Source organism: Megascapheus bottae, chromosome 13 (assembly GCF_031878675.1).
Source record: "Megascapheus bottae isolate mThoBot1 chromosome 13, mThoBot2.hap1, whole genome shotgun sequence".
Lineage (NCBI taxonomy): Eukaryota > Metazoa > Chordata > Mammalia > Rodentia > Geomyidae > Megascapheus > Megascapheus bottae.
Window position 1 is genome coordinate 27,633,338 of NC_143521.1, and position 15,147 is coordinate 27,648,484.

A 15,147-nucleotide genomic window follows, 5' to 3' on the forward strand; every position below is an offset into this window, starting at 1 on the left:
AGTATAACACTCATCCCCACCAGACAGAGATTCATCAAAGAAAGAGATCTATAGACCCATTTCTTTGATGAATATTGATGAAAAACTTCTCAACAAAATACTGGCCAACCGTCTACAACAACTCATGAAAAACAATTATACACTATAATCAAACAGGATTCATCACAGAGAGGCAAAGCTGGTTCAACATATGCAAATCAATTAATATAATTCAGCACATCAACATGATCAAGGACAAGAATCACATGATTGTCTCAACAGATACAGAAAAGGCATTTGACAAGATCCTACACCCTTTTATCCTAAAAGCTCTGGAGAAACTAGGAATCTATGGAACACTTCTCGGTATATAAAGGCTGTGTGTTACAAACTCACAGCAAGCATTATACTTAATGGCAAAAGGCTAAAGCCATTCCCTCTAAAATCAGGAACGAGACAAGGATGCCCACTCTCTCCACTCCTCTTTCACATAGTATTAGAATTCATAGCCAAAGCAATAAGGCAAGAAGCAAGAATAAAGGGGATCCAAATAGCGAAAGAGGAAGTGAAACATTCCCTCTTTGCAGATGACATGATTCTGTACTTAAGAACCCTATAGACGCCACTCCTGAGCTGCTTGTGCTGATTCAAAACTTTGGAAGGGGAGCAGGGTATAAAATTAACACTCAAAAATCAACTGCCTTCCTCTATGCCAACAATGAGAGGAATGAGGCAACAATCAGAAAAGCAACTCCTTTTGCAATAGCCTCAAAGAAAATAAAGTACTTAGGAATTAACTTAACTAAGAATGTAAATGAACTTTTTGATAAAAATGTTAAAATCCTGAAAAAAGAAATTAAAGCAGAACTGATGCTCCTGTATTGGAAGAATTAACATCATGAAAATGGCAATCTTGCCACGGGCTATCTACAAATTCAACGCAGTACTCATTTGTAGGGACTCCTAGCTACTGGTGCAGGAGCCTTGCTGCTTTCCACCTGTGCATCAGTCCTTACAAAGGCAGTTTCCAGCCAGTGGGGGCTGGCCCCTCCCACCTGGAGAAGGAGTTCCAGGATACTCCTGGCAATTGTGCTTGTCTCAGGACATCATTGGCTGAAGTTCGCGTTCAGGGAAGTCCCTATTATCTGACATAGTGGTCACTGCTCAATCTGTATTAGTGAACATATTTTCTAAAATAAAGTTAGATCTACACCAAGAGTCTGGTCTCTGGAGTCTGTGATCCTGGGATTATTCATGGGCTCCTTGACCATGTTACCTCGCACCAAGACGTCCGAGAAGGACCACAACACCCATCAATATCCCAATGTCATTCTTTAAAGGAATAGAAGAGGCAGTCCAAAATTTCATATGGAATAATAAAAGACCCCGTATAGCAAAAACAATTATTAGCAGGAAGAACAGCACAGAAGGAAGATCAATACCAAACTTTAGACTCTATTACGGAGCCATAGTGACCAAAATAGCTTGGTACTGGTACAAGAACAGGCCTGAAGACCAATGGAATAGAACTGAGGACCCAGATATGAAACCACAGACCTATGGCCACCTAATCTTTGACAAGGGAGCCAAAAATATAGAATGGAAGAAAGACAGCCTGTTTAACAAGTGGTGCTGGCAGAACTGGTTAAGCACCTGCAGAAACTAAAATTGGATCCTTTTTTTTATCACCTGCACTCGTATGTATTCCAAATGAATCAAAGACCTCGAGGTAAAAGCTAACACACTGAAAACTTTACAAGAAGGAATAAGAGTTACACTAGTTCTCCTTGGCACAGGTGGAAACATTCTTAATGGGGATCAAGAAACACAACAAATCAGAGAAAGTCTGGACAAGTGGGACTGCATTAAACTGAGAGCTTCTGAATGGCAAAGGACTTAGCTAGCAAATTAACTAGAAAGCCTACAGTGTGTGAGAAAATCTTCACTAACCATACAATGGACAAAGGCCTCATGTCTAAAATATATAAACAGCTCAAAAAATTGAATTCCTCCAAAGTAATCTTCAAAGAAACAACCATCCCATTAAAAGATGGGCCAAAGACTTAAAGAGAGTCTTCTCTGAAGAAGAAATAAGAATGGCTTATAGACACATGAAGAAATGCTCAACATCTCTTGCCATAAAAGAAATGCAAATCAAAACAACTCTAAGATTCCACCTCACTCTAGTTAGAATGGCCAGGATCAAGAAATCAAGTAACAACAGATGCTGGAGGAGATGTGGCCAAGAGGGATTACTACTACACTGTTGGTGGGAGTACAAACTCGTTCAACTGCTATGAAAAGTAGTATGCCAATTCCTCAAAAGACTAGACATAGAACTCTCCGATGACCCAGCAATTCCACCACTTGGCATTTACCCAATAGTCCAGAAACAAGGACATACTAAATCCACTAGCACAACTATGTTCATTGCAGCACTATTTACCATAACAAATATAGAGAATCAACCCAGATGTTCCTCAGTTGATGAGTGGATCAACAAGATGTGCTATTTATACATAAAGGAATTCTAGGCTGCTGTAACAAAGAATAACATCACCCCATTTGTAAGGAAATGGAAAGACAGAAAAAATCGTATTAAGTGAAGTAAGCCAGACTCAAAGGAACACAGGCTCAATGGCTTCCCTCGTTTGTCATAATCAGTAGAAACCTAGAAAGAAAAACCATATAATGAGTGACTGTTGTCCTTAATGTACTATGTTATCTATCATCTCTTTTGCTGTCCCTTGATTGTCTCATATTGTTACAATATTTCACCTGGTTATATGTTATATTGTACATATGCGTATTTGATTATTTGAAGTTGGATTGGGAAGGGAGGAAAACAAGATGAGGGGCCGGGATGGAGGGAGACAAATGGGGACCAAGACATGAGAAAGTATATCAATGTATTTGAAGTAATGCACCTTCTATCTGGAGAATATAATGTAACCCTTCTATTAATTACAATGAAAAATATATGAGAAAAAAGAATTTGTAAAAGAAAAAATAATTTTATATGCTAATCTACCATGGTATGTTATTTATAATCTATTCCATATTCTATGTTATTATCGGAAATGTCATGCAAATATATTTAAAATTGTAAAGTATTCATATGTTATATAAGATATTTTCAAAATTTCATTTTAGAAAGCAAGTTATTGTCTGTCTTATGGATTCAAAATGAAGATGCCATTGTAGAAAGAGGGAACTATGGGGACCGGAAGATGGTGCCAAGACAATAGGGACGCTGCCTAGCTCTCTCTCACAAAAAGAGAGAAACAGGGAGTCCCACGAGCCAATTATCTTAAGAAATCCACAACAACAAACTCAAGAAGCAACGGAGAAGGACTCAAACCGGAAAAAAAATCCAGATAAAGCTCACATCCAACTTTCTCAAAGAATTTGGAACGCGAGGACCCCTCCCCCACCTCTCTCCGCTGGCTCCAAGCCGCAAAAAGCTGCTGCGGAGGGTGCCCAGCCGGGCAGCCCCAACCTGCAGAAACCAGCAAAGGATCAGGCCAGCGAGCCATGGAAGCAGCGGAACCCGGTCGCGGAACCAGAACATCAAGAAGTGGAACCCAGACACGGACCACAGGAGGCAGAGGAGACCCAAGGTGAGTGGAAGACTCCCAACCACCGTGGAACACCCACAGATGGAACGCAGAGGCATGAGTAATACAGCACGTCACCAAACATGTAGGGAAAGCAGAGCAGGTGCCAAGCAATAGAACTTAACTCAGACGACTCCACCCTGCCCGAGAAAGACTGGAAGGACCAGGGGGGCAAGGAATTTAGAATCCTGTCCCTTCCCTCAACAGCCCAATCCGTCAGGCCATTGACTGGAGATTGACAGGCGGGCAGTGCTAAGACCCAGCATGCCACCAAGAGAGACAGAGCTGTATCAACTCCCACCCATCCAACGGGCACAACCCCCAGCCCTCTGACTGGAGACTGACAGGCGGGCTGACCCTAAGACTCTGCATCCCACCAGGGGAGGTGGAGCTGTCCCAGCTCCCACCCACCCACCAGGCTCCTCTCCAAGGCCACTGGATCTGAAGAGTGAAGGGTGCTGGGTCCCTTCCTTACAACAGCGGGTGGGCTGTGCGGGAAAATAGGAGCCAGCATCTGTCCCCCCTCAATTCTTGAGCGGGGCATCCTCCAGCTGGGAATCCTGAGCAAGACAGTACCGAGGGGCCCCCCACAGTCACAGACTCTCTGACAAATCAGTGGAAACACTGGAGGGATCTGAAGGGCAACCAGCACCCAAGCTTGCCTTCTGAGAATCAGTAAGGCACAGCTCCACCCTTGGAGCCCACGTCCTCAGCTGGGCACCACCCCTGGGAACAGAGCGGACACCTGCTGATCCTGCTGAGAGCCCCTGGAAACTCTCAAACCCCAGACCCTTGGCTGGGGGCCGCCCCTGGAAGCAGCACAGGAAAATGTCTGCCCAGCACTCAGACTGAAGCTCGCAGATCCATCCTATGGCCCACTGTGAGGCTGAGAGCTAGTCATGAAGCAACACATAAGTTTTATTCTAATACTTTCCAAACTTTGTACTCAAATATGCTACCTACTTACGAACTTAGGTCAGTTATCCTTACGCTATATCTTTTCCTCATTACTATAAGAATCTTACACTCCTATGTTAATCCTCTTGTACCTCCCCTGACTCTCTCATTCTGTTTTTCTATCTCTGGTCCTCTGTTGGTTTTTCAACACTTATAATGCATGGACCTACACTTGATGGCTGTTGAGCAATACTGTATATCTATGTATTCAATTATACTCTAGGCTCAGAGGGACTTAAAGACAATAGGGATTGGATTGAGAGGCTTATTGTTTTGTGTATAAATCTCTTATCAGAGGTTGTATTAGACAAGTCTATAAGTACACAAAAAGAGAGAGAGATAACACCAATCAAAAATTGTGAACATCTAGTGTCTGCCAGCTAAAGAGGTCTAGGTTGGGTATATCTGAAAAACTATAATCATGTTTAGTATTAATCTTGCTCCCATTTTCAAATGGGCAGAACAAGAAACTCAAGACAAATGTCGAATAAAGGAATAACATCCCCCACCCAATATAAATGGACAATGGAACAGTCACTGGCAAACCTAGAGGAGAGACTTCCAAGTGCTATACAAATGCAATTGATAAACATCCTTAATGAAAAATGTGAAAATATAAAGAAAGAAATAAGGGAGGAAGCCATAGCTAAAGAAGAGGAAACCATAAATAAGGTGATAAGTGAAAAAGGACAAGCCATAAAGTAGGGCATAATAAAGGTTTTTCAAAGAAAAATGGATGAATTCATAGAATCCACAAATAAAAAGGTGACCGAACTCCAGCAAATGACCAAAGAAAATAAAGCTACTGAGCTAACCACTCAAATGGAAATCAAGGAGCTAAAGAAATCCATACATGATCTAAAAGAAGAGATGCAAGGCATCAAAAATGAGCAATTAAAAGCAAGAGAGATGAAAAATAAAGTAGATAGCTTTGATAGCAGGTTAGACAATGCAGAGGAGAGAATTTCCGGGGCTGAAGATAATTTAGTTGTTATAGAGAAATAACAGAAAATGAGTCAATCCAAATCTAGAAAACATGAGAAAGCGCTTCAGGAGGTCCAAGATACAATTAGGAAGCCTAATTTAAGGCTAATTGGTATTGAGGAGGGTCTAGAGAAAGAGGTCAATGGTATTGGAAATATACTTCAGAGAATCATCTCAGAGAATTTCCCAAATATTCAAAAGGGCAGGCCCATCTAGATACAAGAAGCTTTTAGAACCCCAAAGAGACCTGACCAGAAAAGAACATCCCATCGCCACATTGTAATCTGAACTCCATCAATAGAGACCAAAGAAAGGATCCTAAAGGCAGCCAGGGAAAGGGATCAGTAACCTATAAAGGCAAACCAATAAGAATAACCCCAGATTTCTCAGCAGAGACCATGCAAGCAAGAAGTGACTGGAAGCATATATGTCATGCCCTCAAGTCAAAAAACTACCAACCAAGAATACTATACCCAGCTAAGCTCTCATTCATAACTGAGGGAATAATAAAAATATTCCATTCTAGGGAAAAGCTCCAACAATATGTACCAACAAAACCAACACTACAGAGAATTCTCAATGATGTTCTATACATAGAAGACCATAATAAATGCAATATGGGGAAAGAAATGGCACCTAAACAGCATACCATCTAAGGACCACAAGAACTGTCAAGACACAGGCCCTAATAAAAGCTTTTAAAAATGGTAGGAACTAATAAATATCTCTCAATACTAACCCTCAATATCAATGGACTTAACTCTCCAACTAAATGGCATACTCTGTCTAGTTTGATCAAAAAGCAAGATCCATCGTTCTGCTGTCTTCAAGAGACACATCTTACCCCCAAAAAAATCATCTTTTGAAAGTGAGAGGTTGGAATAAACTCTATCAAGCTAACGGCCCCCATAAACAGGCTGGAGTTGCCATCCTCATATCAGATAAAATAGACTTCAAACTAAAATTAGTAAGAAAAGACAAAGAAGGGTACTACATACTACTAAAGGGATCTTTCCTCCAGGAAGACATAATGATCCTAAATATGTAGACACCCAATCCCGGAGCTCCAAAATTCATCAAGCAAACTTTACTTACACTGAAACCATACATAGATCGAAACACAGTGATTGCTGGTGACTTTAACACACCACTCTCACCTATGGACAGATCAACAAGGCAAAAACTCAACAGAGTAACCTTAGAACTGAACAACTATATAGACCAACTAGATCTAACAGACATCTGCAGAATATTCCACCCAGCAACAACACAATATACATTTTTCTCAGCAGCACATGGAACATTTTCCAAAATAGACCATGTCTTAAGCCATAAAACAAACCTGGACAGATTCAGAAACACTGAAATTATTCCCTGCACACTCTCAGACCACAAAGGCATCAAATTGGAACTGAACACACATCTCCACCAATGAAAACCTTGTAACTCATGGAGACTGAACAACACATTGTTGAACCACCAATGGGTCATCAAAGAGATCAGAACAGAAATCCAACAGTTTATGACATTTAACAATAAGGAGCACACAAAATAACAACTCCTTTGGGTCACAGCAAAGGCAGTACTCAGAGGAAAATTCATAGTGCTGAGTGCCTACAACAACAAGTTGGAAAAATCGCAAACCAACAAGTTAATGTCTCATGTTAAGCTCCTGGAAAAAGAGCAAAAAACCAACCCTAATCCCAATACAAGAAAGCAAATTATTAAAATAAAAGCAGAATTAAATGATTTGGAATCCAAAAAAAAAAACTATAGAAAGAATCAACAAAACAAGGAGTTGGTTCTTTGAAAGAATTAACAAAATTGACAAACCCTTAACAAATCTTACCAAAAAAAGAAGAGAGCATACCGAAATAAACAAAATCGCATATGAAAATGGTAATATCACGACAGAAATTACCAAGATCCAGAATATCATGAGGGAATACTTCTCAAACCTCTATGCCAACAAATTTGAGAATCTAGAAGAAATGGATGAATTCCTAGCCAATATTAACATACCCACACTGAACCAAAAAGAACTAATCCAACTCAACAGGCCTATTTCAAGCTCTGAAATAGAAATGGCAATAAGAGAACTTCCACCTAAGGAAAGCCCAGGGCCAGATGGATTCACAGGTGAATTCTATAAGGTCTTCAAAGCAGAGCTCACACCAATACTCCTCAAGCTCTTCAACGAAATTGAAAATGAAGGTGCTTTACCAAACTCATTCTATGGAGCCAGTATAACCCTCATCCCCAAACCAGACAGAGATTCATCAAAGAAAGAGAACTATAGACCTATATCTTTGATGAACATCGATGCAAAACTTCTCAACAAAATATTGGCCAACTGTCTACAACATTCATCAAAAAAAATATGGCCAGGAGTTTGGCCTAGTGGTTAAAGTGCTTGCCTAGCATGCATGAAGACCCGGGTTCGATTCCTCGGTACCACATACATAGAAAAAAGCCAGAAGTGGTGCTGAGGCTGAAGTGGTAGAGCTTTGGCCTTGAGAAAGTCCAAGGACAGTGCTCAGGCCCTGAGCTCAAGCCCACGACTGGCAAAAAAAAAATTATACATTATGATCAAACTGGATTCATCACAGGGCGGCAAAGCTGGTTCAACATATGCAAATCAATTAATATAATTCAACACATCAACAGGAGCAGGGACAAAAATCACATGATTGCCTCAATAGATGCGGAAAAGGCATTTGACAAGATCCAACATCCCTTTATGTTAAACGCTCTGGAGAAACTAGGAATCCATGGAACATTCCTCAACATAATAAAGGCTGTGTATGACAAACCCACAGCTAGTATTACACTTAATGATGAAAATCTAAAGCCATTCCCTCTAAAATCAAGAACGAGACAAGGATGCCCACTCTCTTCACTCCTCTTTTTTTTTCAGTAGTAGTTATAATACACTTTTATTTTATTTTTGTGATGTACAGAGGGGTTATGGTTACTTTCATCAGGTAGTGGTTATATTACTTCTTAAACATTGGCAAACCTTCTCATGTTTTTCTTTCTCCATTCCTCTTTAACATAGTATTAGAATTCCTAGCCAGTGCAATAAGGCAAGAAGCAAGAATAAAGGGGATCCAAGTAGGGAAAGAGGAAGTAAAACTATCCCTCTTTGCAGATGGCATGATTTTGTATTTAAAGAATCCTATAGACTCTACTCCCAAGCACCTTGAGCTGATTCAAAACTTTGGAAGGGTAGCAGGCTATAAAATTAACCCTCAAAAATCAACTGCCTTCCTTTATGCCAACAGTGAGAGGAACGAGGCAATAATCAGGAAAGCAACTCCTTTCACAATAGCCTCAAAGAAAATAAAGTACCTAGGAACTAGCTTAACTAAAAATGTAAAGGACCTTTTTGATGAAAACTTTAAAACCCTAAAAAAGGAAATTAAAGCAGAACTAAGGAAATGGAAAAACCTCCCATGCTCCTGGATTGGAAGAATCAACATTGTGAAAATGACAATCTTGCCAAAGGCTATCTACAAATTCAACGCAATACCCATCAATATCCCAATGGCATTCTTTAAAGAAATAGAAGAGGCAATCCAAAATTTCATATGGAATAATAAAAGACCCCGTATAGCAAAATCACTTCTTAGCAGAAAGAACAGCGCTGGAAGAATTTCAATTCCAAACTTTAGACTCTTATTATAGTGCTATAAGTATCAAAACAGCTTGGTACTGGCACAAGAACAGGCCTGAAGACCAATGGAATAGAACTGAGGACCCAGATATTAAACCACAGACCTATGGCCCACTAATCTTTGACAAGGGAGCCAAAAAAACAGTATGGAAGAAAGACAGCCTCTTCAACAAGTTGTGCTGGCAGAACTGATTAAGCACCTGCAGAAAACTAAAGTTGGATCCTTCTTTGTCACCCTGCACTAGAATTAACTACAAATGGATCAAAGACCTGGAGGTAAAATTTGACACACTGAAAACTTTACAAGAAGGAATAGGAGATACACTAGGCCTCATTGGCACAGGTCAAAGCTTTATCAATAAGGTCCAAGAATCACAACAATTCAAAGAAAAGCTGGATAAGTTGGACTGCATTAACCTGCAGAGCTTTTGTATGGCAAAGGACATAGCCAGTAAATTAATTAGGAAGCCTACAGAGTGCGAGAAGTTCTTCACCAACCACACAAAGGACAAAGGTCTTATATCTAAAATATATATGGAAAACAGACTAGCAGTGCCTCAGAAGGCTAAACATAGAACTCCCCTATGACCCAGCAATTCCACTACTTGGCATTTACCCAACCATCCACAAACAAGGGCTTTCTAAATCCACTAGCACAACAATGTTCATTGCAGCACTATTCACCATAGCAAAGATATGGAACCAACCCAGATGTCCCTCAGTTGATGAGTGGATCAACAAGTTGTGGTATTTGTAGACAATGGAATTCTATGCTGCTGTCAGAAAAAAACATCATCGCCCCGTTTGTTAGGAAATGAAAAGACTTAGAAAAAATCATATTAAGTGAAGTAAGTGTGACTCAAAAGAACTTAGGCTCAATGGTTTCCCTCATTTGTCATAATAAGTAAAAACCTTGGGCTTTACTAGCAGAGATCTGCAATAGAGCAAAACCGTGATACATAAGACCATATAGTATGAAGCTAATTGAAAGGACCTCCAGGATATTGAAACAAAAGCCATATAATGAATGATTGTTGTCCTTAATGTACTATGTTATCTCTCATCTCCTTTGCTGTCCCTTGGGTATCTCATATTGTTACAGTATCTTACTTTGTTATCTGATATAGTGAATTTATTTGTATTTGGTTATTTGAAATTTGATAGGAAGGGGGGGAAAACCAAGATGGGTGGGGGGATTGGGGGGAGGGTAATGGGTACCAGGACATGTGAAAGGGTATCAGTGTATGTGAATTAATGCACCTTCTATCTGGCAAATATCATGTAACCCTTTTATGAAATACAATTTTAAAAAAAAGTGGGAACTAATGCTCCCAGGAAACAGGATGTCCAGCCCATAAAATGGTGAAATGAGGAAAATTGTAATAGTTGTCTCAGGACATGGATTAAGGGAATGTCTCAAATTTTCAGTGAAAAATTAGAAATGCAAGGCCAGAAGTTTGGCCTAGTGCTTGCTTTTCATGCACAAAGGCTCAGGTATGATTCCTCAGTACCACATACATAGAAAAGGTGGAACTGGTGTGTAGCTCAATTGGTAGAGCTGTAGCCTTGAGAAAACCCAAGGGCAGTGCTCAGGTCCTGAATTCAAGAGATGGGAATGGCAAAAAAAATTAGAGATTTATACATAGAAATTAAGAAAAATAATGATTTATGTATTTTCTCCAGGAGTATCAAAATATTTATCAAAAGTACATATACCCTTTGACTTTGCTGAAAGATACGTTATTGATGTAAATTATTCTCATTTAAAGCATTATATGATTAATTCCTAAATTAATAAGACAGTTTTGTTGCTTTATAGAAAAAACTACCATGATCATGATTGTGTAACTAACAATAAGGAAATGAAAAAGTAAGTAATGTAGCTGTGGTGGCTGGACAAACCCATGAATAATATCAGAAACAAGAATATCTTCTGGCATAAATAAATAGAAATATCAGTTTTAAATGTGCGGTTGGCAAGAGATCCAATAAAATGGAAGAGAGATTTTCAGGAGAAAATCAAAGCAAAATTGATGGTAAACAGAAAGAAATTTCACCTGGAAGATGCAAGCCAAAACCCAGGAGAGAGCACAAGTTAGATCAGGGCTTATCAGATGCAGAGAGCTGTCTTCATTTTCAACATAGTGTCTAGTATCACTGCTCCATAAGCTTAGCTATCATGGGAAGTGTGAAGATACAAAACCTAACAATATTACATAAGGAACTTAGTAAAATATATGAGTAGAAATAGTAGTTTTGTTCAAGAAAGTTAAAATAGTGTATATGAAAATGTCACTGAATATGACTTCCTACAGACAGTATTAAGTTCGCTAATGCCTTCTGTAACAATCTATTCTGGCATTCCAAATTTTTGATCCCCTCTGTGCCCATTAGGTATTGAATTTGAGACCTCAGACAAGAAATGTGACTTCTATGTCTTCTTAACTTGATTCTTAAATCACAAGAGAAGAAAGAAAAAGCATAACATACTAGCGGCAAGAATAACTGACACTTTTAGGAAATTGATGTGCATCCTGCCAACAACCTTCATTAAAAAAAAGTAATGAAGATCCATTGCTTTTCACAGACAGTTGAAGGATACTTCATAAATGATCTGGAAGTAAACTTAGCAAAGCACATTTATGTGTTGAGTACTATATATTCTAAAATGATTTATATAGACCATCTTTTAAGGTATGATGTATGTTAATTCTTTTTAGAGAGATAGAACAGTAAATACCTTGAAAGTACTTAAATACATTAAATCTAAAACACTCATGTCTTTTATTATGTAAAAATATGTAAGATATGAAATGATAATATTCACTTTTGTAGTATAAAATGCAAAGTTAAACACTAGATTATAATTATGGAAGAACAAGGTAGAAATGTGGAAAAATATCCTCTAAGTTCACATGGGTAAGGGCAGGAAATTTAAGGATTTGGCCGAATAGCTTCAATGACGTCTTTGGGTAAAATTTAAATTATAGGGAAATTGGGTTAAAAAGAAGTTAAGCTTTTACAACAGTCCTATTTAAAATTATTATGTAATGAGCTGTTTCATTTCACAATTTTATTAGATTTCAATTTGAATTCTGCAGTATGAGTTTACTTATTATAAGATCACCATCTCAGTGAAAGCATTTAATTTCTGAAATTATAACAAGTAAATATAAAATAATTTTTGAGTAAATGTTATATAGTTATATAGTTTTCCTATTGATTTAATCTATTTTATTTTATTCATTTTTGTTACATTATAGCAATTGTGAAAAGTAGTTTCATTGCAGTATTTCTACATGTGGATATGTTATACTTTGATAAAATTAATTTTTATCCCATTATCTTCTCACTCACTTCTTTGTAAACAATTTTAGTGAATTTAATGATTTTTTTCCCTTTTTGCCTATAGCGGCTTTGTCTATAATTGCCAAACCTTAAAAGCAGTCAAGAGGCCTTTGATTAGATTAGTTGACAATAGTGGTCCATCCAGACAATATAATATAGAGTCTTTTTAGATTGGCTTCTTATACTTAGTAAAGTGCACTTCAATTCCCTTTGTAACTTTTCATGAATTGATAGCTAGGATTCTTTTTGTGTTGCTGCATAATATTCTATAATTCCAATTACATAACATCCTGATGAAGGCCAAACCCTGGAAATCATCAAGAAAGCTGGGAATTTGGGGGACAGAGGGATGAATTATTGGGCCATAGAAGTGTTATCCAAGACAGTCAGATACCCCTTGAACTTTCTATGTAGACCAAGCTTCTCACAAACTTTCTGCTTCAGTCTCCCATGTACTAGCATTGCAAGCATGTGAAATCATTTATGACACTGTTTTTAAGATAGTAAAATTATTTTCATACATCACAATGGTGGATCCATGTCATCATATATTTGTCAAAACTCAAGAAGGTACACTTTTAAAATCTATCAATAGAATTAATTGTGTAACCTTCTATCTGGCAAATATCATGTAACCCTTTTACTAATTACAATAAAAAAATTTAAAAAAAAGAATTAATTGTGTAATTGTAAGAAAAAGGTAAACATATGATCATCTCAGCAGGCAGAAAAAGTTTTTGATAAACTTCATTCATGTTACAGATAATTGTATCACTTGAACCTAAAGTGCTCTTACCATGATTAAAAGGAAAAGAATCTTAAACCAGTAAACATCATCATGAATCATGACTCATTATTTTTAAAGGCACATGCTACTAATATATAATATACATTTACTGTTGCATATATAATGTATTTTGGTTATATACATTCTACAAACACTATTTTGTTTCTCTTCTTACTGATCTGCCTCAATTTATCTTTTGCATTAATTTAATATTTTTATTAAAAAACTTATTAACATTGATTTTTACATCATATTTCAAATTCCATATTTAACAAATAAGTATTTAAGAAGGGAATCTCTATATACAATCAATGGCACTTAGATTTTAGAACATAATTAAAATTAGGCTGAAGGTTTGTGTGTCATAGATACATATTAATCTATGTAATAAAACATTATGTCTATAGAGTCATAGATTTTTATATCTATGTAGTAGTGTTTATATTTCCAGTACCATGTTCATAGCATTGGGTATGCAAATTTTGAGTCCTCTCTCTTGTGCTCTTTAAGGTGAGAAAAGATGCATGATATTTATCTTTCTTTTTTCTTTTTTTTTGCCAGTTCTGGGCTTGAGCACTGTCCTTGGATTTTCTCAGTGCTAGCACTCTACCACTTGAGCCTCAGCACCACTTCCAGCTTTTTTTTTCTATGTATGTGGTACCGAGGAATCGAACCCGGGTCTTCGTGTATGCTAGGCAAGCACTTTAACCACTAGGCCAAACTCCCGGCCCCATGATATTTATCTTTCTGATACTGGTTTGTTTTGCTCAACTGATTTTACTGACATCCCTGCAAACAACCTATGTTACTCAGGTCCATGAACCAATTACAGTGATGTGAAGTAACCACAAACTTAAATTTTTATCTTATAAAGATCAAGTCACACCTCCCAGAACTCACCATGGTTTTTTTCTCTTCTTTTTCTGCCATCTCTTGCCACCTAATTGAAACCTCTCTTTCATGATTTATAGATAACTTCTTTTTCTCTGCTCTTAATTTTTAGCCGCTGCAACAAGATATGTAATTCGATAATGATGTCACTTAACTGTGAAATGTGTTTTGAAATAGAATTCTCATTATAAAAAGTCATATGCAAATTACTATTGTATTGTTTTGCATTCTGACCAGCCATTAAGTTTGGTGTATTGGTTCTTCCATTAATGTTTCCCTTAAGTTACAAACACTAAGTTGTAATCATATGTGAATCCTGTGTGAGATATTAACAATAAGATGCTGAAAGCAAAACTGATATAACAAGTCAACTGGGGGGAAACTGTGTACCTTGCAAACACTAATTGATAATTTCCATTCCACTGGAAAATTTCTTTATTTACCATATTACTACAGCACATTGTAATTACGAAATGTGTAAGGATAAGTACTTGCAATTGGCTGAAATGGAAAAAAAAATCAACGTGTTCTTAAGAGAATCATTTTCCTGTACTAAGAGATGTATTTTTCTACCCAGTTCTACTGCCTGAAATTTCAAAGATGGAAACTAAAGGAAAGAATGAGCATAAGTTCACAGTAGTTTAATTCTCGGCATATTCCTAATAGATAGAAGTCCACTAACAATGCTTTTGCTCTTGGGAGCCTTGCAAAAAAGCTTACAGCTCTTGCTCATGCAGAAACTCGTTTCTTTCATCTGTTCCCGTTTTGGTTGTTTTCGTGTCTGCTGAGTTTTAGTCATTAGATTGTACATCACACCCACTCGCTATTCTGCAAATGTTGACCTTTAGCTTGTGAGGCAGTAACTCTCTGGAACCGACTGCCTTCTTTGAGTTACATCCTAGGGAGCC

The 15,147-nt window shown here is 37.7% G+C and overlaps 1 pseudogene; it reads left to right on the forward strand.

Moving 5' to 3' along the window:
• The first annotated feature begins 3,513 nt into the window (after positions 1-3,513).
• LOC150055716 (NADH dehydrogenase [ubiquinone] flavoprotein 2, mitochondrial-like) overlaps positions 3,514-15,147 on the forward strand; it is a 184,676-nt pseudogene continuing 173,042 nt past the window's right edge.